Consider the following 22,661-nt stretch of genomic DNA (forward strand, 5'->3'; position numbering starts at 1 on the left):
AGCGATTTACATATTGCCTCACATTCACCCATTCATATACCGACGGCGATGTCAGCCATGCAAGGCGCCATCCAGCTCGTCGGGAGCAGTTGGGTTAGGTGTCTTGCTCACGGTCACCTCAACACTTGGTCAGGTGGAACTGGGGATCGAACCACCAACCTTTCGGTTTGAAGACAACCTACATGAACCACTGAGCCACTGCCGCCACTAAATTTTCTCACTGTGTTGTGACAGCGTATGTCACGCGGCAACAACATGGCGCATGTAGTAGTACGTCCGGACTCATTCATACTACCCGTATTCATACTATATAGAACGTACGTTTTTAACGGTCGTGAAGTACGTTCTTATTTAAATATAGTACCTTCTTATAGTACTACACTTTCACCGAAGTCCATATCCATATCATATAAAATAATATTTATTGATCAAACTATATTTAATAAACAACAATAGCGATTTTAAAAGACATTAGGAAATAAACGCAAGCTAACAAGTCAGTCTAACTTACAATCAGCACTCTAGTAGCTATAGGATTTAAGTTAAATATATACTAAATATATATGCTAAGTTATGAAACTTTTTTTTACCCTTAACCAAAATCGATTTACTCTGGAACAAGTAATAGATTCAGACCAAATATTTGCCCATTTTATTTACCCCAAATTAATTTTATGTGATGTATAACCACTATCTACAAATGAGCCTGCGCCAAAAACCCGAAGGACTGGCCGAGATGACGCTCTCTGTGGGTACATGAGCGCTGACGGCCTAAATAACTAATTCTCGCCTAAAAAAACTACATTTCGTGACACAACAACAGTAGTAGTAGTATTTTTTAAAATGGTGGATTTGCTCGACCGCCATGACAGGCGCCCAAGCGGAGTGACACAAATGGTGAAATGGTTAGATTGCTGTTGCTGGGTGAATATCGCAAGGCTGGAAAAGGCTCTTAGCCAATCAGAATCGAGAACCAGAAAGAACTGTTGTATGTATAAATATGCATTATTTTTAAACTATTTAATGAATATTTTGTCAACAATATCTTTATTTTGTGGTTGAAGGGTTATTTTAGACCTTGGGACCTGTGATAGCACACACACGGACAAGGCTTCTGTATGATTTACAACCCAAGGAGCTCGCTGTTGGATCCCTTGATTATTTGGAAACCTCCCTGGAGATTCATCTCAGCTTGATTCAGAGCCCGTCACACAAGGTCCCGGCACATAAGTGGAGCCAAACTACCCCCTCTAGTGATCCTGCACAACACAAACAAATATGAGGAAATAACAGCTCTCTCTGACAGCTCCATCATAACACATGCATGATAGATGCTTCATTAAATCAATAATTATGATTTCAGCCATTAAACAAACACACACGGCATACTGTAATCACCTACTGCTATTTCTCTTCATTTGCTGTCAGGCATTAAACGCACAAATTTCAGCTGGCGTCAAACAGCGGGGTCTGCGCCTCCTTGATAAGACTCCCTGCCGATACAGTGTGGGAGACTGATTGAGTCTTTATCATTCATATTTCTTAGTGACAGGCTGATTGATAATCAAAGTTAAACGGTTGCATGCTTTGTGTCTCTTTTCCATATGTGCTGGTAGCATTTTGATCCTAGGTTGCTATAATGGAGAAAAAGGTTCAATCCCAAGTAGGGTTTGCCCGGAAACTGGAGCAATGCCGAGATCATGGACACGCTCTCCAGTGCGCCCTTGAGCTGGCAGGTATACCGGGGCTTGAAATGTGCTGGCTTTGATTGTAAAGTGTCTGTTAAGTGGAAGCTGAATTTGAAGTAGATTTTCTGTCAAGGCACTATTTAAAAAAAAAAAAAGAAAACTCTCCCACAGGCCTTGACTAGAACTTTCATTAAGAAATTTTTTAAGAGTTCAAGATTTCTCCCAGAAGGAAGTCTCATTGCTCGAAGGTTGCTCTTTCATTGCTTAGGAGACTTAATGAAGGTCTCGCTAGTTTTTATTTAAGGGAGATATGTGTGATTTTTGCAATGTTTTGAAAGGATACATTCTTTCCCAGTTCAAAATACATAAAGTCAAATATAAGTAAGTAAATGTAAAATGAACCATAAAAAATAGTCTATTTGGAAAGGTTATTTGTGGTTGGATTGTTTTGCTGGTATAATAGCTTTGGATGTTTATTTTTCTGTTATTATTATTTGAATTCCATTCATGGCTTTTCATCACAATCAGAAATCCCTGCTTTCTGCTGCGAATAACGGTAAATTACTAAAAGTTTCGTCTACTCTTTTATAAAAATTGCACATTGTTGACACTATAGCGGTATAAAATGTGTAGTCAGACAACAAGTTCATGCAAAACCTTGCTTCTACTACAGTAGATGCATGATAGATGAAAACAATTAGATGTAAAGGAACTGACTATAATAGATGATGTAGAGACTGTGTGTTCATGAAAAAAAAAAAAAAAAAAAAAAAAATCGAACAATTGGTGCGGTCTTGGATAGGTAGACATTAGCCGCGTTTCCACTGCTGGGCTAGGAACCCCGCAGTGCATCCCTAAACCCCGCCCCTAACACGCCTTTCTGGATCAAACGACATACAAACCCCACCCATTTCAGCAGAATTAGTGAAAGTCATGAATTTATTTATTTTTTTGTAAGTTAGGAAGATAGCATATTAACTCACCGGCCATGACTGCAGTAGTGTCCCGATTGTCTCGCGAGTCGCCGATACAATACAATACTGCGCCCGCAACTTTTTTTATTTTTCCTGAACTTGAAGCGTTGCTCGCCGAATGCTTAGCTTAGAAAGTTCAGCATCGATGTATTTTATAACGTCCTCGTTTCTTCACACGCCGTCACATTCACCTTGTACCCTTTCTTCTGCCCAAATGCTCAGAAAATCTTTGGTATCTTCAACAGACCAGTACAGGCGATTCTCCATTTTGAGCAGCGATTATTTTGCACGATATCAGACTGATCATGAAATGGCGTATGTACTGTATGACACGCCAATTTGTATTTCCATTTTTGGCGTGCTATCAACATGCATAATCGCTTTCCAGTGTGTTTATGAACGCCGTTGACTCAATGTTACATAACTATATAAATATAGGACCTATCCCAACCCCGTCCCTAAACCTACCGAGTCTATGAGTCTTCCCCTACTATCCTAAGAAAAAAAATATGGCTCCCCAAATGTAGGTCTACATTTTGCTTCGTTTCGCATTTTAACATTTTGCTTCGTTTCGCTTTGTACATACACGCGGAATCACTCGGACATTTAACGGCGTAGACATACATGCATACACGCGGATGGCTCAAAATGCAACACGCCACTTGACTTGAAAGTGGCATGTATGTTTACACAAAAGTCATGATGTTGGTGATATAAAAAAATTAAATGTGCATCTTGTTTCAGATCATAACGTTCCATAACACAGATAGACTCCGCCTTTTACTTTGAGCGCGTCTCTAGCCCGAGCTGGCCCGCTTTGGCCCAAGGTATTCAACGGGCAGTGGAAACCTTTGGCTTTGGCCCGGCAGTGGAAACGCGGCTACTGTCAGTATGGCCTGTACACATTATCCGCGTTTCCACTGCCGGGCCAGGGCCGAGACGCGCTAGTGCGTGCCAGGGCCAGTCGCGTTTCCACTGTCACTTCCGAGGCTTGATCGGGGCTTACTCGGGGCCAACAGCCAAGATTTCTGGCCCGTCTAATACCTTGGCCCAGAGCGGGCCAGCTCGGGCTAGAGGCGTGCTCAAGGTAATAGGTGGAGTTTATCGGTGTTATGGAACGTTATGATCTGAAGCAAGATGCACATTTCACTTTTTTATATCGCATAAAAAATAAAAAAAAAATAAAAAAAAATCGCTGATTGAAACGGAGAATCGCCTGTACTGGTCTGTCGAGGATACCACAGCTCTTCTGAGCATTTGGGCAGAAGAAAGGGTGCGACGTCAATTTGACGGCGTGTGAAGAAAGGAGGATGTTACAAAATACATCGATGCTGAACTTTCTAAGCTAAACATTGAGCGAGCAACGCTTCAAGTTCAGGAAAAAATAAAAAAAGTTGCGGGCGCAGTATTGTACAAGGCGATTAAAATGCACAATGGACAAAGCGGAGTTCAGAGAAGGATTTTTCCATGGTTCGACTTGATGGGTCACCGTCCCTCTGTTAGTGGCGACTCGCGAGACAGTCGGGACACTATTGCAGCCACGTCCGGTGAGTTAATATACATGTTCTCTTCCTAACTTTAAAAATAAATTAATTCATAATACCCGCTGATATGGGTTGGGTTGTATGACGTTTGATCCAGAAAGGCGTGTTAGGGGCGGGGTTTAGGGCAGCGCTGTGGGGCTACTGGCCCGGCAGTGGAAACGCAAGCCCGGTGCTTGAGGCCCGAGGCCACTGGCTCGGCTTGGCTCGGCTCGCTGTTAGCTCTGGCCCAGCCCTAGCCCAGCAGGAGAAATGCGGCTATTGTAATAGGAGTTGGAGATGTGTGGAATTAAGTCAGTCAAAGCTAGAATATATTACACAACTTTTGCCCTGTCTTCCAGTCTGGAATAGTCCACACTAGTTGCTGAAAGCCAGAGCCAGTTTGCAGATTTTGGGCAATTGAAGTTGATTTTACAGAACATATTTCACAGGATATCTGAGCACGTACATTTTTAGCTTCAGATTATGAGTCTGTTCATTTGGAGAATGTCAAACATGTTCGATTTTAGGACACATTGTTCTCATTCATCATCATTTTCCCAGCAACGCAACGTTTTACATGTTTGCGAGTTTGTTGTGTTCGGAAAGACCTAAAAGTCCTCAAACATGTGCATGACGCCCAGTTTTTCTCTGTAACTATTTACAAAGTGAGTGAGTGCTACAGCCCAAAATCTGCAAACTGGATCTCACTTTTGGAAACAAGCGTTAACTAATGTCCAGATTGTAAGGACTGGGCATAAGCCATGTTGTGTACTCCAGCTTTGGATAAAATTGGATAAATAGTGTCAGAAAAACTGATCTTTGATTTTTGGTTACAGACTTATTTGGGCAAATCTGAGCTCAGTGTGTGACACTGTTGAGATCTCTTCTGAAATCTTAAAGGCTACACATCATGCTTTTAAATCAATCCTTTTTACATAATCATACATTTGTGGTCTATATAAAGCGAAACTGCAATGCTTGGGTCTGAATTCCTCATTATTTTAGCTCCACAGGCCCCTTTTCTACCCCTTTTCTGATGTGCGTTTTGGAGCGGTCTCTTTAAATGCAAAGGAGATGTGTCATACCCCGCCCCCTCTCCAGGTCGCTGAGTTCAAACTCGGTTCAACTCCACCCCGTTCGGCCATTTTTGTAGTTTGATTAGAGATTTACAATTATATAGTGTCAAAGAACATTTTTATTCACACGTTAACAAAATGTCAACAACGGAAGACTTGTCCATCAAGCCTTACATGTTCGAGACAGAGCGAGCGAGTTGAAAAAGAAGACGTCAAACCTGCAGAACAACGTCTTCATAAGGGTGTAAATTATTGCCATGGTATGTAACTGTCTGTGTTATAAGTGAAAGTCGATTATTTCACTTGTTAAAACAAGAACACTGACAAGATAAATGACTACAGTCTAATTTTACCACTAAAAATCTGTATTGATAATATGATACGTTTAGAAAAGCATCAGAAAACACAGCAGCAAAATGACCATTGATGAAACTCAAGAACAATAATACTGCAGACGTGTAACGTTACTTCAAAACAAAAACAAAGAGAAAGGTACTGCTAAACCATGACCACCATGTGTTTTAAGAAAGTAAAGTACTTTATTTTTATTAACGATATTTTCAGCTTATCGAAATGCTCTGTCCGTCGTCTCCAAAGATAGAAGGAATTTACCTCTCATTCAGACGAAGTCGATCGGCAAATCCTTCTTTATACTGGCGGAGGTGGTTGAATTTGGAATCCATGAAAAGCTTCGGGTCACTACATCCAACAATCTAACATTATGACTTGCCCTCTCGTAACTTCTGCACCATTGAACTTGGACTACAAAATCGGAGCAAGAAATAATAATGGCGGATTGCTCGAAGTGTTGGGCCGGTAGTCAATGTCCTTATTTGGCAGTTCCGCTCCAAATACTGTTACGTAATTGTTCAAAATACGTCATAGAGAACAGAAAAATCTGAACAGGTTGAAAAATATGACCAAAACACAATATAAAGATATAAACGAAGCACCTGAAGAGAATAATTTCAACTTGTCTGTACTTATAAACACTCCAAATATACAACAAAATGCATTTAAGGCCTAAAAAATGGATTTTGCATGATATGTCCCCTTTAAAGGTGACACGTAAGAGCACAGGTCTTTTTCTCAGCAGAAGAATCTGTTTGTTCCATTTATTCTCCTCGCCGTCTAGTAAACTGAATTAAATAGAATTTGTTGTCGTTTTGCTTTCCAGCGGTCTGTTACTATTTAAAGAACATTTTCAAGACCAACAATTCTGACCAAAACTACATGCCACGAATTATTGAACAAAAACAGTGTGACCACTCTGCAACCATTTTTTGTAATTTGCAAGGCAAATATGTTCTAAATATCAAAGCTTGGATTTATTTTTATCAAATTAATATTTTTTGCTTGTGTGCCTTTTCCTCATATTTATGAGATCATTTTAACTGTTGACAGTGCCTGTTGACAGTGTTTTTCTTAATGAGTATTCACTTCCTAGATTTTAGATGAAATCTAAAAAGACGAAATGAAGGATCTGGGACTGTTTGTTTTCGTGCCAAACTAATGAATCATGCAGGGAATTTCTCAAGATGTTGAGCTTACTTTTATATAAAAAAATGTGTGTCCAATAAAAAGCCCCAACCTCCATTCACAGTGTAAAAATTCATTTGTCACAGGGTCCAGGACAAGGTTTCCAGACAGCAGTCTGCATACATAAAGAATTTTAATTATATAATTCTTTTTAAATGCCTCTAACCTGTGTCAGAAGTCGAGTAATTGACTCGATTTCAATGTAATAATGGCTAAAGAAATGCAATAATTTGTCTAACTAACCATAACCTTGTATAAGTGAAATTGAATCAGTTAGGAATGTCATAAAAAAAGGGAGAGCTGAACCGGAAAGATCAGGAGCTTTGCTTTGATGGAAGCTCTCAGAACCATGTCGTCTGAATTCAAAGTGATGTACATTTAGTCAACGCACTGCTGAATATTAAACAGACTAATCCATTGAAGTATATTTATAAGTTTCAAGCACCAATCTTACAGTTTCAACCGTGTGTCACATTTCATGAGAGTACAGAGATGCATATTTCAGTCAGTAAACTCCCACAGCCCTATATTTATAAAGCAAATGAAGGACAATAGAGAAATCTAATGATCAGATTTGAAGGGCATACGTGCTCAGGAAATCAGCCGACAGGATTCTGTCAAATCACATTACAGAAATGACACAATCACAAACATGTCTAGTTGTATCATCTTGACAGTTCTGAGAGCGGAAGACAACAGCAGCAATGGAATTATGTCTGCGTTATTCCTGGGTTATGTGGTATTGAACCCTGAATATTCCTGTGGTTTATTCTGGAAGTATATACAGTATATTTAAACATTATTCAAATGCTATTTTTATAATACTCCTATTCTTTTTTAACTATGTTTTTAAATATTCAAAATATTAATATTTTAATTAGAGAACAGGAAAAAAAAACTATTGGAAATGTTTATAATTAAAAAAAAGCGATTTTTATTTTAGAAGTTTCTATTGTCCATCACCCAGGGACATGACCATCTTTTCTAAAACTGCTAATATTTTATTTAATATGCATACAGAAACATAATTTGTAATCTAATATTTATATATATATATATATATATATATATATATATATATATATATATATATATTAGATTACAAATTATGTTAGCGCTGCATATATATATATATATATATATATATATATATATATATATATATTATGACGCCAACGCATTCTCATCCTAGGGCGTCATCTAACTGACACTTTTGCAAATAAATCCGACGCACGTGGCAACATTTAGCGTCAGTTAGATGACGTGGGTATGTTTAGGTCTGGGGTAGGGTTAGGGTTAAACCACTAGGAGGCGCATCTCATATTGATGCTAAAGGGTGCCATGTGCGTCGGATGTTGGCGGTCAAAAGCGTCAGTTAGATGATATTTATTAAATATCATATCATACAATTTATATCATGTACACTCTAAAAAATGCTGGGTTGTTTCAACCCAAATTTGGGTCAAATATGGACAAACCCAAATGTCAGGTTAAGAATGCAATAAAAACAATTTACAGTTGAAAGTTAAAGTTGAAGTTAGCTTAAAATTTAAAATTACATTTTTAACCCAACATTTGGGTTTGCCCATATTTTACCCAAATTTGGGTTAAAACAACCCAGCATTGTTTAGAGTGTAATTAAAAGAGAAATCGATAAAAACTGATCAGGCCACACACATGTAATATGTGCATAAATGCATTACAGTGAAATCGATATTCAAAGATAAATTGACAGATTCAGAATATATAACATACAAGAATATATTGTGTAAAGAAATATGTCTGACACTGCAGTTCTGCAGAGACGGTGGAAGAAGCAGCCCTGCTGTGATAGGATTTCTACATTACTCGGTAAATCAAAGATAAAATCCATGAAAAATCCAAATGTTTTGGGTAAATCTACTGTATGAGGCAGGCTGTCTTCTTTAAGGGGGGGAAAGTAGGCAGCCACCACAGACCTGATGAAGTTATTGCTCCCTTTGTCATAACAGTCTAAAGATAGTCCTGGTGAACTTCCCATGAAAATTTGGATTGTATTTTGGATTGATAAGAATTTGTTCCTGAATGAGTGACAAATGCATTCATCAAACCCACTGAGGTTTGTGATTCAAACTCAACGTAAATCAAAGATCACTCACTCGCTTCCTCCTACACTGAATATAAATCTTGAGTATTTCTTCAGTTCTGGAATTGCATTATGCTCCATGCCAGATAACACTCCTAGTTTATTATGTTATATCTGAGTAAGTTGAGTCTCCGGCGCAGTCAGCCTGGCTTCAGAGCATTAAATGATGTGCTTTAGGGATTGTGAGCTTGTGATGATGTTGCATTGGAGATGGGAGAAACAATCAATTTAGCCTTGACTAATATACAGCCTTATTCTCTGCAATAATATCTCTTATCTAAATCCGGAGGATTCATTCTTCTTAATAAGGGAAACAAAGGAAACAATGTAATAATGGAAATTCTTTCCAGCAATAATGACATTGAAGCTACTTCGATTTATTTTCATTAAAGGGAAGCTATTATGCTTTTTTTACATTTATAACTTTCTTTCTAGTGTAATGTTGCTGTTTGAACATGAAAATAAGGTCTGCAAAGTCACAAAGCACAAAGTATTCTCTATAAGCAGTGTTTCTGAACTTTCCAAAACGCCTTGATTGCCTTGAGTTTTCTTAAAGGAATGTTCACGGCACAAATCAATTGCAAATTGGTCGTGTCACGCATGTGGAGTGATGATAACTACTTTTAATGAATATGTTCGAGATCAAATTAATGCTAGATGGTTTTGCTATTTACGGGCATGGCATCTGAGGACTATTTCTCATTTTTCTCAGTTATTTTGCTTTATTTCCAGATTCAATCATATGCTCGGTCTGAAGCATGTGTGCAAGCTGACAAAATAAAAGACCTAAGCGACAATTGTATGTACAGGTATGTTCTGAATAAAATAGTGTATAGAAATTGTACTGAGTATCAGCTTACTTATTTGGCTCAAGATAAAGATTTATTGAGTCCACATGTCATGCAAACTATGCTTCTAACCACAGACTGAGAGCTGTCCTTCCAACCACACAATTTTGCCTTGCTGTTTGCGGATGTTAGTTGGAACTATATTTTCTGGAAACACAGACTCTTTGAGCTATGCTAAAAATGACGGAAATTGCGACCATAGTTGGCTAATGACGCTTTTTGGGAAACGCATCCCAGAGCGTTAATGACAGACTGGGAAGAGAGGTGCTGCAACTATTTAAAATGTGTGAAAAATATGCTGTTTTTAAAACATTCAGTCAGAAAAAAATCTATTTTAAAAGGACCCCAAAAACAAAATAAAGACTTTGTAAAAGAGGCCTATTTAAATGCAACACATCAAAAAAAGTCTCAAAATAAACGGTTGAATATACTAAATTTAGACTAAATTCTCTAAATATAATGAATAGCCCATCATTTTAACTTGTGTAAATAAATAAATAGAATGGAATGGAATGTAGTGACACATGGGATAAGTTTAGCTGGTTAGCATGGGCAGCTGCTGGTATTAGCTATAACTTCACCAGTATGGCAGTCTTCACCAGTACATTCATCTAAGGGAAAAGTCTGAAGCCACTGATTCAGGACCTGGCTCTACTAGTTAAAAAGAACAAAACAGTCCAACCCGGTCTCATCCCAAGACGTCATATAACTGACGTTTTGGGACGTCTTTTGACCATACGTCAATATTCGCCTTTTTAGGGCCCACTTAAACGTCGGTAGATGAGGTTATGGGATCCTAACTCTACCCCATACCTAAACCTAACCCTAAACCTAACCCGTCACCTAACTGACGTTAAAGGTAAAGCGTCAGTTGTATGACGGCCCCGGATCGCCATCTACCGACTTTTAAGGGGGCCCTAAAAAGGCGAATGTTGACGTATGGTCAAAATACGTCCCAAAACGTCAGTTATATGACTTTTTGGGATGAGACTGTGTTAAACAGTCATTTGAAAATGCCACTTGATCCATATCTGAGAGGTTGTTGGAGTAGGTAACATGATTTATTGATATTGCTTTTAAACAATAGTTCAAATCACAAATAGTGAGTAACTTAATTTAGACAAAATATTTCTACTTGTCTGTTTTTGCTTCGCCAGCTAAAATGATCCAAACAAAGCTGCCGCAGAATCCTTGCGACATTGAGCAACACACAGTTGTGGTGTCATTCAGCATTTTTGAAAGAATCGGTTGAATAAATGATTCAGTGAATCAGTGAACTCGTGCTTTTCTTCTTTTCTTTAAGACAAGCATTCATGAACACTAGTTTAATAGAAGTAACCATTTTGAACACTGTCTATTATTTTACCATTCATTCAAATAAATTCCACTTGCATTGTGTGACTAAACTGCAGAGATAACGGCAAAGTAAAGTGTGTCAATTGTTTTATCCTTTGATATGAATATGAATCTTTCTGGGACCACTGTTGAAAAACACAAATGTTAGGCTAGTTTTTTTTGTGAAAAAAACAAAGTTATTGCTTCAAGATCAAGCAGTTGCATACACTTCTTGCTGCTTTGAATATGAATACAGTCGTTCCTGTTTGGAAATATGTAGACCTTTAGGAACACGTAAAAACACCTAATGGCCAAAATCATTTTAGATGGCACTCTTACATCAGAAATGGTTGTCTTTAGATGAATATTTAAAACAATTACCGAAGTCAGACACACTTTCACTTGTTTAGGTTTTAAGAAAAATCCCTAAGAATCCCAGAAATTGTGTGCGGCTTGACTGCCTCCTATTTATTGTTAGTGTTCCCTTTGGTAATTAACTAGCACGCATGGCTAAGGTTAAACCATTAGCCCTAATAAGGCCCAAAATTACTTTCTATGTTTCAGACTCTACTGCCATTATTACTGTCTGATGTCATTAAGGGAATTAATTGGATGGCCCTGTGGTGTAAGAGCACATTTATCAAAGAATCCTTAACAGAGAGAACACTTTTTGGGTCTTCAACACATGCTTCAAATCCTCCAAAAGTATTTTGGTTTACACACTTCGATGCATGTTGAGATTTGTATTCCAATGTCTGAGACCTCTTTACATTTGAATTTCTGAATTTCATTATGGCTAATGGTTCACGGCCCACGTTTGGGTACTGCCTCCCATAGGTACAATTATATCTGACAAGAGACCTTTATCAGGCTGGCACAAAATAAAAATTAGCTCAGTTCTTCTGCTCAGGTCTAAATGCTGGCATAAAACACATGAGATAAGGATAATGTCAACATCCTGGATAAATATTTGTTTATTTGCTTCGTGCGGACAAAAGTGTAAACAGTCTCAGGGCTGGCCAATTTCCACCTATAATAATGGGTTGTGAAACAACAGAAGGAAAAACAGCACGGTGAATTCAAATACACTCAGCCTTGGCAGAGAAATAAATGTTACCTGTACCGCAGAGATATGAAATTACTAGCCAGAAAAATTGAGGACTGTTCAGTGGGATTAAACATGAAGTGCATTAGATGCGTTTATAATGCGGCGTCATGTATGTCTGTGTTCTCAAAATAAATTCCAAGTGAACACAGATTAAACTATGATTGTTCTTTTCTTTCTAGGATTATCTTTTCAACATAGTTCAAATCCTCATAATTCATAATCAGGTCTATTTCATTGTCAGTGGCTTGTTATATTTTTACGTAAGACTTAATCTTATTAAATAAATTGGATATTAAAGAAATGGCTTTATGCCTTTTAAAGGGATAATACAAACATAACTTTTAAAGTCCCCCTGTGGAGAAAATCAAGCTTTTAATCTTGTTTGTGTGTCTATGTGATGTTTTTAATATGCTTTAAGACAAAATATGTGCAAATTCATGTCAACAACGTTGTTGAATATTTGAAGAGTTCAGATGCAAAAGCCTCTAAATGCCATTTGAAATTTTCTTCTTTAATGATGATTTTTATCAAACTTGTATATTTAAGTTCAGTAATTTCACTTAAATAACAATTAATAGGTAATTATCATTGCCATTTAAGTGAAATCACTGAACTTAAATATACAAGCTTGATAAAAATGATCATTCTAGAAGAAAATTTCAAATGGCACTTAGAGGCTTTTGCATCTGAACTCTTCATTTTCTCTTTAAAACTGCAGTGAACCAAAGAACCAAAATCACATACCTTGTAACCAATCACGTCGACTTGTGAGTGAGTGGGGGTGGGGCCAATTTGCATGTTCATGAGTTAATAAGTCAAATGTAACAACATTTAAGTTACATTCAAGCTATTTTAAGGCATGAAGCAATTTATGATAATGAAGAATTATTTTATTTTTTTAGTTTAAATATGTCATTTTGGTGATCAAAGGTAAGTTTTAAAGGATACAATTTTTGAATTCTTTGATTATACTAAAGGGTTAATAGATTCAGTACACTCTCAGGAAAAAAGGATCAAAAGCTGTCACTGGGGCTGTACCTTTTCAAAAGGTACGCTTTTGTACCTATAGGGTGCATATTGGTACCATAATGGTACATATTAGCACCTAAATGTCCATATTAGCACCTAAATGCCCATATCAGCACCTAAAATGTACATATTAGCTCCTAAAATGTACATATTAGAACCTAAATGTACATATAAGCGCCTAAAATGGACAAAAGTTTACCTTTTGAAAAGGTACAGACCCAGTGACAGATTTTGTACCTTTTTTTCTAAGAGTGTATTATTGTCCTTGAGCTGAGTGGAGAATGTATTGATATACATGCATTGCTGTCTAAAAGAAACAATTAAGCTATTAAAGAGATATCCTATGTGATTTTACGATTGCGTCTACGAGTTGTTTGAAACATTAGATATGTATAGTATAGAACATATATTAGATATTTCCTCTAATGAGAAGAAGCTTATTAAGACAGGTGCAGTTGTCATCCATGAATTGTATTGTCTTTCTTTCTTTAATTAAACCCTCCGAGTGGAGACATCACTCTTCCGCACACATTCCCCTCAGCCTTCTAATGAGACTTTCTCAAGATTGTGAGTGTCAGATTTGGCTGTTAGACACCGAGTAAAAGTGTTGATCAAGGATGAGAGGTGTGAGGTGAAACACCGCATTTTGGGTTACTAAATTTATTAAAAAAAGAATACAACTTTAAATCGTTATCACTTCTGTGCTGTTCACTGGTTTATGGTATATGTCATATTTTAGTTTTATTGAAATATAACACTTAGTTTAAAGCTCAAACAGATAATTTAAAAAGCTGTTTTATTTAAAAAAAAAAAAGCTCCAAAAGATCGGTGTCCTCAAAAAATAGAGAAGATTTAAACAGTCTTCCTGCTCAAGTAATGTAGGGTAACACTTTATTTGAAGGGTTGTGCATAGACTGACATGACACCTTCATCATGACATGACATGTTTTATGTATGTTTATGACAATTGTCATTAAGTGTCATTGGCTCAATTATGACATTTGTAATGCAAATATGATATTTGAGATGTCTAACAACTTGACATAAACCAGGACATCATAACATCTTAAATGTCATAAACATGACATAGCAGATTAATTATCAAACTTAAGAAACCACTTAGCTTTATGGGTTATCATAAGCCTACATTAAAAGGTCATGTGGTTGGTTTTGACTTTGGCTGTCATGAAGCCATTATAACTGTCATGAATATTTTGCTTGACCTCAACTACGGTGGTACAAATTGAATATCTCATTAAAATGTTATAATGGCCTCATGACAGGCAATATCAAAATTTAATGTCATATTAACCCATAAAGCTAAGTGGTTTTTCTCACGTTTGACGTTAATCTGCTATGTCATGTTTATGACAGGTTGTGTTGTCTTAGTAATGTCAAGTTGTCATGACAAAGACACTGACAGGTTATAATTTATTGGTTTATGTCAACTTGTCATAACAAAGACATCTCAAACAATGTCATATTTACATTGAACATTTCATAATTAAGCGAATGACATTCATGTCTTGTGCAAACCCCTTCAAGTAAAGTATTATGTAGCAGAAGTGCTTTTATAAAATTGTAAAAGCACACCTTTGCTTTAACATTTTAACTGCCCCAACGAAACCATTTATTTTTGCTTTTGTTATTATTTTTTCAAAAGAAGTCGAGCATTATATTATAAATCATGTTAATTGAGCTGACTTTGTTCTGAACCTGAATATTCCTTCAACATCACTCAGTTCACACATCCAACTGCAGTGGTTAATCACTTAATGTGTGCAGAAAGCACACATGGGCACTTGTAGTGTCTTTACTTACTATAAAGAATGACAGAAGGAGTGAAAGAGATCAAAGACATGTTCGTGGATCGCTTCAAAGCAGAAAACTTCAGAGAGAGAGAGAGCGGGAAACTGTCTAACCAAGTCTGCTCTATCATTGTTGCCCATAGTAAACAAAGACCTTACCATGACAGAGGCTGCAGAACAAGCTTACCCCAATTTTAAAAGGTTAACTGTCAATAGCCACTTTTCCTTCAATAGACGAACGGTTTTAAGAACGGAGAGGAACGGTTATCATTATTAAAGCCTGGTGCAGCACGGCATGATTACAGGCGTCCATTCCTGCATATGGTCTCTGTACAATCTACTTCAGGCCCCCTAGCATGCTCTTATCTTATGTGATCTAATTCAAATCAAAAAGCAAAGTTTGTTATACTTAACTTTTTATATACTTTTTTCTGTAGCCTGACAAGTTCTTTATTGAAAAGTTTTTTTAAACAACTTCCTTTATTTGAATGTGTTAAGAGGAAACTTTATACACTGGTATGTAAGTAACATTTCTAACATCTAAATATGGATGTGTGTCTCTGAACATCAAGAATTCAGACACTTTCATACTTGCATCAAACTCAAATCATGAGTGAAATAATTCTGTGCAAGTTCTATGACAAGTTTTTAGTTCTTCAGTAGTAAAAAATGCAAGTTTCAGCATCAGAAGTAAATGGAAAAAAAAAACACTGTGAGAGAGAAGGTTCACGTTAATAAACAAGACAACATTTTGTAATGTTGGTTTGCAAGACTAATCAAAACTAAAGTCAAGTCAAAAAACTTTTAGAATTTAATTGCATTTTTGTTTTTGTTTTGGAGCTTAACAGACATGGTGACAATGAGGAGCTGCATCGATCCTATACATATACATATACATATATATATATATATATATATACACACACAAAGTATATATATATAAATATGAAGAGTTCAGCTGCAAAAGCCTCTAAGTGCCATTTGAAATTTTCTTCTAAAATTATCATTTATCAAGCTTGTATATTTAAGTTCAGTAATTTCACTTAAATGGCAATGAAGATCACCTATTAATTGTCATTTAAGTGAAATTACTGAACTTAAATATACAAGCTTGATAAAAAGGGTCATTCTAGAACAAAATTTCAAATGGCACTTAGAGGCTTTTGCATCTGAACTCTTCATATATATACAGTATATATATATATATATATATATATATATATATACTTGATATACCGTAAATAGGATTCAGTGGTTTAGTATTCAGTGTTTTGAGTTCAAGTAATAGGAACACTTTCACGTTTCATTAGTTATCATTATTTAATCTATTTACTAAAATGAACTAACTATGAGCAATACATTTGTCACACTATTTATTAATCTTTGTTAATGTTAGTTAATAAATATCCGGTTGTTCTTTCTTTGTTCATGTTCGTTCACAATGCACTAACTAATGTTAAACAAATACAACCTTGGATTTTAATAACGTATTAGTTAATATTTCTTAATATTAAGTAAGCTTAATAAATTCTGAAGAAGTGTTGTTCATTCTTAACTAATGTTAACTACTGAATCTTATTGTAAAGTGTTAGCATAAACTTACCATAACATTTATAGATTTAAAGGCTCAGTATGTAATTTTGCGAAAGAGTGTGGAATGATGGGAGTTGTCGTCTTCACCTCCATTGCCTGTGGAAATCTCACAAATCATGTTCATGGATGAGGTAATGAAACAAAGTTTTATAACCATTACATTTGATCACATGCTATTATTTTTATTCGAATGAATTAGCCACAAGTAACGTAATGTTTAATGAAATATGTAACCGGCAGAGTAAGGGCCGTATAGCAAGGTTGTCCTTCTGTGCTTGCCGTATCCCTCTTCCCCTCAGCCATGCCCCCTAGTTAGCTTGTAAGCGCTAGTTATTCGTTAGTATCAAAAGCACTTTATTTAAAACTGGCACATATGGGGAAAAACTAAGTAAAGCTTCACCACGTACGTCCTCTTTAAACTGTTCGCTGTGCTGTCGCCTATGAAAGGTATGTGTCAACACTCCATTTCAATCGAAAATCGTTCAAATTCAATCGTTTTTGTAAAAATAGGCTAAAGATTGCGTCATAACCACAGGACTTTCTGTCCCACAATAGAGACATTACCGTATAGACAGAAGGAGAAGCTCGCGGGCAATCTTTCACTGTCTATCAGGCAATCGGGGGGACATGAAGGCACAAAGTCAAGGTAGAAGCCATAAAAGCAACAGGACAAAATATTTCAACAACGTTTTTGAGAAAATAGGTGATTCAGATTTACAAGTGTCAGATTAACAACTGTCAGACTGTCGTCAAGCTCAGTTTGAGCCTGCGTAGTTGCTCAAACATCAGACTGGAAGTGCAATAATCGGGCTTTAGTCTTTTCCGTTGAAATCAATGGGGTCGCTCTGTCCATTTCTTTTACTGTCTATGGCTACCAAAGGTCTTGGCTGGAATGTAAGTGCACTCTGTCATTGCCTTTTGGGGTTTGTATGCGGGGGAGGTAACTGGAAACTTATTTCCGTCTAAGTGGAATGTTGCATCCATAGAGACAAATTGTCACTGCTGCTTTGCCTCTTGTAAATCTGATCTAATTGTTACTAATTTGTTTCCTTTATTTTTGTTATTTTGTTTGCCCGTCTGATCTGGTCTAAATCAAGCGTGCCACACAAGCCCTCAAAAGTGAAGCCAAGACGTTTCGATCGCCCCCCAGTGACCGGACCTAGTTTAGGTCATAAAACCCCACCTACTGTACCTATGTTATTCTACCACAGTCTCATCCCAAAAAGTCATATAACTGACGTCTTGGGACGTCTTTTGACCATACGTAAATATCCGCCTTTTTAGGGCCCCCTTAAACGTCGGTAGATGGCGATCCCGGGCCGTCATACAACTGACGCTTTACCTTTAACGTCAGTTAGGTGGCGGGGTAGGTTTAGGGTTAGGTTTAGGTATGGGGTAGAGTTAGGATCCGATAACCTCATCTACCAACATTTAAGGGGGCCCTAAAAAGGCGGATATTGACGTATGGTCAAAAGACGTCCCAAAACGTCAGTTATATGACGTCTTGGGATGAGACTGCGCTGGTTATTCAATAGGACGTGAGACCAAATAAACAATTCAATTACACTTCACATATCCTTTTTCTAAAGATAGTTTCTGCCATTTATTGTAGTTTCTATCACGTTGATGTAATTTCAAGTGTTTGTTTTTAAAATAAGTTTGGTTTTAGTTAGTTATGTGATGCTATAAAAACGGTGCTGTGACATCATGATTGACAGCTGTGATTGACAGGTTCTCTGTGCGAAGTAGTCACTGAAGCACCAGCGGACTTTTTTAAATAATGTTGATTATGTGGTTAGTAGTTGTATTTACCTTATTTTAACGAGGTTCTGCAATCAGCAGACATCATTGGAGAGGAACGAAGCAGACAGAGGCCACTTGTGCTTGCGTTTGATTCAGCAAGAGTGAGGGCGGGGCCTTGATTTTGCGGCTTTACTTCCTGCTCACGACTGCGCATGTCTGGTCCGGAAAACGCAAGTGCGCAGACTCAAGTTTCAAGATGTCAGCGCCATATCGAGACACTGGCGGCTTCAGTTCTCTCTGATTGAAACGACCGAAAGGGCGTCGTCCATCTTTTTTTATAGTCTATGGTCTAAACACAGGTGTGGTTGGTTTTCTTTTGTGTCCCTTTTTTTGTTGTTGTTGCAAAACTGTTATCCACTCACAGCAGTGGGCGTTTACTTCCTAGTCTTCAATGCGAGACGCCCATAAAAACCGAGCGTTTTTCAGCTAGGCTCAAAACTAGGGTAGAAAATAGCCTATTACTTATTCATTTTGATGTTTTTGAATGCAAAAACCAAGCGAACGTCATAAGTTGACCTCAGACAACAATATAAAAACAATTAAAAAGCCAGTTCATGACCCCTTTAACTGTTGCTTTAACACTTGATCTGTAATCTAATTTTAGCCGATTCCAGCAAATATGTACATCTGCGTCCGCTATCTCCATGATAGCAGTGCACACCAGGTGAGAAAGTGTGTGGCTCCTTTCTAACCATGAAAGAAACAGACTATGAAGCTCTCCGCTGGAATCCAAGTTATTCTGGCCGTGGGCGAAATATTTTGGTAGCTCTTCCTATTGCAAATTGGCTGTGGCTTTGGATTTTCAGTTACACAATGCCTGTCTAATACACAAGGCCTCGGAAGCTTATAATCATATATCCATCAAATCTGAAAATTCCATCAGCGCACAAGGCCGACCCTTCTCTTGATGCCTGACATTCAGTGTCGCACCCAACACTCGCCAGAAATAACAAAATATGTTTCTCAAAATAGTTGATTTAGAATAGCAGAGATTAGCCGTAAGCCACTGGGTAGAGATGGGAAATGGCAATAATGAAACATGACATGGCGGAGCCTGCAGACAAGGATTGTGTTCTGAAGGTTATGTCACCCTCAGCACTTCTCCACAGGCTTTTTTTGGACAAGTAAAAAACGTTATCTCATTGAGAGAGATGAATGTGCTATCGGGATGAGGATTGAATGCATGTAAATGACAGCAAAGCTTCAGATCAGGTAATGGAGCTGCTCGCTCTGGGCTGAGGAAATGTGTTGCAAAGCTGCAAATTATCTGATAGACTCACGGCTATGGAGGGAACGTGCAAAATCTACTGTTTCTACAGCCGTGATGGTCATGTCTAAGTTCCTGTGGGTGCACAGGCTGTTTTGCGACCATGGCAACCAGAGATGCTGGATTCATGATTGCAGATGCAGTCAGGAGATGACCAAGAGAATGTGTAGGTGTCTCTACATCAGAACCATGAGAATTTATGTGCAATCAAGTGAGCTATTTTATCTCCTGACGCACACTGTAAATTTATACATTTTTCTTGTAACAAATTACAGTTTTTCTGGATTACTAAAACACCATCACATTCTCCGAACCAAATTCTCAATATCCTAAACCAGTTTGTCGAATAAATCACTCTTTCTGTAAAACAAGTTCTCATGGTTAATGCTAAAACCGTATTCTGGACAAATGTGGGCAAAATAGTTTTGATTTATTTTTTAAAAATACTTCCCTTGATCTGAGCGGTACAAGACTTGGCTACTTTTCCTAACTTTGCCTCCCGAACACACACAATTTTTTTTTTGACTCAATTCATCCATAGAAATGAATGGAAAAAACTGTAATTTAGAGCATTCTAAAATAAGCCAAAATAAGACACCAGGTGACAGCAAAGTCACTTCATCTTTAGGTTTTACTCTCGTAAGAGAACTCACTGAATTTGATTTTGCAGTTGCACAACTCTTTTGAGTAATGCTTTTCAGTTAGAGTTGTTTAACCTTTATGGCTTTTGAGTTGGGTTACTGTATTTTCACAGTAAAGTGCTGAATTTACAGACATTCAATAGGCCCACTGTAGTGCACTGCATACAGTACACCATTTATTCAGCATTTATTTTATGTAATTGCAAAATGTGTTAACTTTGTTACAATACACTCTAAAATTGGGTTAAAATAACCCAGCATTTTTTAGAGCATAGGCTATACTTTTTTTCTGTTTGCTTTGGATTCTTTTGTCTCTTTTTCGTTTCATTTTTATCGTCTAATGAATGATCTGTTTATAACATTGACTCGTTGTGTGTGTGATAAAATGCACAGATAAAAATGGTCAAGGCAATTGTTTGATTCTCACAGAAGTGTCAGAGGTTTTCTGAATGTAGTTTGAATATTTGGTTTGTGTTTAAGGTTTTGAGAAAGTGGGTGTTGGTTTCAAGAAATGTCTACGCTATCTCACGGCCAATTCGTACAAATTCGACGAATGATTAAAAAGTGTCTAATTCGTAACAATTCGTACGACCTCACTCGTACGATTTGTCTAAACCCACGTGATGGGTAGGTTTAGGGGCGGGGTAAGGGGTAGGTCATTCGTACGAATTCATACGAATTGGCCAATTCATAAAATATGTATGATTTAGCAAAATCGTACTACTTCCTACGAGTGAGGTGTTACGAATTAGCCACTTTTTAATCATTCGTCGAATTCGTACGATTTGGTCGTGAGATCGGGTTGGTTTTAGCAATTCAGAAAAACTTAGGTTAGTTTCTTTATCAAGGACCGTAAGTTGCTGTGACAATTCATCAATTCTCACACACCTGTTTGCCACCCAGTTTGTTATCACAGTGTATTTAATTTAATCTTGTGTTACTGTTCAGTCGTCAGTTATTGTTTACGTTTACAGAGTTGACACTGTTACGTATGTGGAGTATTCTCTTTGAAATAAATTTTTTAACATAATACATGTTCTTACAAATTCTTACAAACGAACTATGTAGGATATACTGACAGATATGCAAATGCTACACATGCCAGAATAGCATGTTTACCATTAGCTCTTCTGTGTAGGGATAAAATAACAAATCTTAGCCATTATAGAAAGTTGCATAAGTTTAGAATGAGATATTTTTGCCATTTAGTTTAAAAAAAAAATATCTGGGGACTTTTGTCTTCTGAAAGTTACAGTATATTTCCATGTAGGCTACATGTTGTTCTTTTATCTAAAAAGATCAAGGGCAATTTGATTCCTTGTGATATATGGCCCCTTTGAATACATGCTTTGAATTAAGAATTAGGTTTCAGAATTTGTCCTCATAGGAGCAGGATTTTTCAGGACAACAGCCTTTTTTCCCTTTAGAAACAAAGGATAATCATCCACTGTTATTTATTCATAGAGGTCACTGGAGTTTGAGTTGTTCATTCAAAATCACTTTCAATGTTTGTAACAAATCTATTAAAAAGAGGAAAATGTTCAGACAACTGTAATTACTGCCATTCATTCAGAAGCAAGGATTCGGCTGGAGGACAATAGTGGATTAAATGAGGGAAAGTCTATATACAAAGCCACTCTGGTCCAGCCACTTTGTCTCTTATATAATTTCCTTTCCCAAATGATCCAAAAACTACAACCACAGTCCAAAGCCTGTATTATTAAATGAACAAGAAAAATTGCTCCCAGATCATCAACAAACAACTTCTACTGGCATTCTTTATAGTCTAGGCTCAACACAATAGCCCCAAACAATATTAACTAAACAAGACATTTTAGAAACTGTCATTGTCTATAAAGTTTGTAGACCGTTGAAAGCGAGCCTGTGTGTCTGAAAATGACAATGTTATTATTTTGTCATCAGAACACTGCAACCCAAATCCTTACATATTTCATGAATGAATGATTTTGATGGCGAGCGTAAATCCTAACCTGACTAATGTAGATTTCTATTACAGATTATAAATGGAATCCAGCTCTACTATTTATTTAATATCTTACTTTTGGCATGGGGCAATATGCACATTGTCTAACTATTTCAAAGTTATTTACTTACTAACTAAAACTATTTACAGAAAATGCTTTCAAGCTGTACCTTACACCAATATTTAAAGACAAATAATTGTCTCTCTGTAACTATTTATGTGGTTAAATACAATTAATTACACGATTTCCCCTATAATATAATTAATTAAATAAATAAATGGTTTTTATCACAATATTGAAAACGTCGCCATCATTGCCA

General features: G+C 36.9%; 1 long non-coding RNA gene across 1 annotated transcript in view; it reads right to left on the reverse strand.

Moving 5' to 3' along the window:
• Positions 1–1,064: 1,064 nt before the first annotated feature.
• Positions 1,065–22,661, reverse strand: part of LOC120472363 (uncharacterized) — a 142,223-nt gene continuing 120,626 nt past the window's right edge. The window contains exon 3 of the long non-coding RNA XR_005620956.2: positions 1,065–1,259. This is a non-coding gene — a long non-coding RNA (uncharacterized LOC120472363). The remainder of the gene's footprint in view (positions 1,260–22,661) is intronic.

The sequence above is a fragment of the Pimephales promelas genome, chromosome 4 (genome assembly GCF_988280905.1).
Source record: "Pimephales promelas chromosome 4, fPimPro1.hap1.1, whole genome shotgun sequence".
Classification (NCBI taxonomy): Eukaryota; Metazoa; Chordata; class Actinopteri; order Cypriniformes; family Leuciscidae; genus Pimephales; species Pimephales promelas.